This window comes from Penaeus chinensis, chromosome 30 (assembly GCF_019202785.1).
Source record: "Penaeus chinensis breed Huanghai No. 1 chromosome 30, ASM1920278v2, whole genome shotgun sequence".
In the NCBI taxonomy this organism is placed as follows: Eukaryota; Metazoa; Arthropoda; class Malacostraca; order Decapoda; family Penaeidae; genus Penaeus; species Penaeus chinensis.
This window is the reverse complement of record NC_061848.1, coordinates 11,379,079-11,381,578: the sequence shown is the minus strand read 5'-3', so window position 1 is coordinate 11,381,578 and position 2,500 is coordinate 11,379,079.

Sequence of the window (2,500 nt, the reverse complement as noted above, 5' to 3'; positions counted from 1 at the left end):
AGGAAGGGGGGGAAGGGGGGAAGGGGAGGAAGGGGGAAGGGGGGAAGGGGAGGAAGGGGGAAGGGGGGAAGGGGGGGAAGGGGGGAAGGGGAGGAAGGGGGAAGGGAGGAAGGGGGAAGGGGGGGAAGTGGGGAAGGGGGGAAGGGGAGAAAGAGGGGGAAGGGGAGAAAGAGGGGGAAGGGGAGGAAAGAGGAAGGGGGGAGGGAGGGAGGGAAGGGGGAAGGGGAGGAAGGGGGAACGGTGGAATGGTGGAAAGGGACAAAGGGGGGGAAGGGGAGGAAGGGAAAGAAGGGGAGGTAGTAGAGGAAGGACAGGAAGGGCAGGAAGGAAGAGAAGTGGAGGAAGGGGGAAGGGGAGGAAGTGGCTATGACCGGGAGTTTCGGGAAGGGAGCAAGGTCAGGGCGGGGAGGAGGGGGAGGAGGGGAAGGAGCAGGAGGAAAAGGAAGAAAGGATGGGTGGAAGAGAAGGAAGGAGGAGGGGGAACAGGATGAGGATGTGAAGGAGGGGAGGAGGAGAGGGAGAGAAGGAAGAGGCAACGGGTAAAAGAGGAGGTGGGAGGATAAGGATGTGAAGGAAGGATTGGAGGCTGAAGGTGAGAGGGAGGAGGAGGAGGAGGAGGAGGAGGAGGAAGAGGAGGAGGAGGAGGAGGAGGAGGAGGAGGAGGAGGAGGAGGAGGAGGAGGAGGAGGAGGAGGAAGGTGGGAGGGATGAGGAGGAGGAGAAGGAAAAGAAGGAGGAGAAGGAAGAAGAGAATAAGAATATGAGGGGGATAGTGTAGGAAGAGGAAGAGGAGGTTTGGAGAGATGACAAGGAGGAGGTGGAAGGTGAGGGGGGGAAGGGAGGAGGGGGGAGGAGGGGAGGAGGAGGAGGGGGAGGAGGGGAGGAGGAGGAGGAGGAGGAGGGGGAGGAGGGGAGGAGGAGGAGGGGGAGGAGGGGAGGAGGAGGAGGAGGGGGAGGAGGGGAGGAGGAGGAGGAGGAGGAGGAGGGGGAGGAGGGGAGGAGGAGGAGGAGGGGGAGGAGGGGAGGAGGAGGAGGGGGAGGAGGGGGAAGAGAAGGAAGAGGAGGAAGAATCGGAGAGTGTTGATTATATTTTTCCTGAATATTTGTCTAATTTCTAGCTAATGTCACTATCCCCATGATATCCGACTGTTAAGATTCATATATTTCTTCCCCCATTTTTTTTTACGCATTGTCATAGATTCGCCAGCGCCTAAGGTAAACGCACACAACCGCTTTAACCCGCATATCATAACCACGCGTCGTGATCAAGTTAGAAAAAAAAAGGTGTTATGCTCCGCTGTTGATACAAATACTTTACCTTATCCGTTACGGGTTAAAGATCTCTCTCTATAGTCATTATAAAGATCAATCTTCCGTTTTCTGACACTTAAGAAAAATAAAACCTCAAACGAAAAGCAAATACAAAAACATCAAATAACAGTTTGCCGAAATTAAAGATTTTTTTTTTTACAGAAAGCATGTCTCCATATTCTATTTCTCTCTCCCTTGTCTCTCTCTTTTATCTCCCTCTCTTTCTTCATTTTATGTGCGTGTATGTGTGAATGAATGTAGGAATGCATGTGTGCATATGAGACTTCTAATGTTGTAAGTCGAGGTTGGGAAGCAAACAATGATCGGCAATCGTGCGTAGGTGATCTTATTCAGGCGAGCAAGCATGCTCTTCGCCTGTGTCTGTCTGTCTGTTTCTGTCTGTCTGTTTCTGTCTGTCTGTCTCTGTCTGTCTGTCTGTCTGTTGTCTGTCTGTCTGTCTGTTTCTGTCTGTCTGTCTGTTTCTGTCTGTCTGTCTGTTTCTGTCTGTCTGTCTGTTTCTGTCTGTCTGTCTGTCTGTCTGTTTCTGTCTGTCTGTCTGTCTGTATGTTTCTGCCTGTCTGTCTGTCTGTCTGTTTGTGTCTGTGTGTCTGTTTGTGTCTGTCTGTCTGTTTGTTTGTGTTTGTCTGTCTGTTTGTGTCTGTCTGTCTGTTTCTGTCTGTCTGTCTGTTTCTGTATGTTTCTGTATGTCTGTCTGTCTGTTTCTGTATGTCTGTCTGTCTGTTTCTGTATGTCTGTCTGTCTGTTTCTGTATGTATGTCTGTCTGTTTCTGTATGTATGTCTGTCTGTCTGTTTCTGTATGTCTGTCTGTCTGTTTCTGTATGTCTGTCTGTCTGTTTCTGTATGTCTGTCTGTCTGTTTCTGTATGTCTGTCTGTCTGTTTCTGTATGTCTGTCTGTCTGTTTCTGTATGTCTGTCTGTCTGTTTCTGTATGTCTGTCTGTCTGTTTCTGTATGTCTGTCTGTCTGTTTCTGTATGTCTGTCTGTCTGTCTGTTTCTGTATGTCTGTCTGTCTGTTTCTGTATGTCTGTCTGTCTGTCTGTTTCTGTATGTCTGTATGTCTGTTTCTGTATGTCTGTCTGTCTGTTTCTGTATGTCTGTCTGTCTGTCTGTCTGTCTGTCTGTTTCTGACTCCGTCTGTTTCTGTCTGACTCCGTCTGTTTCTGTCTGA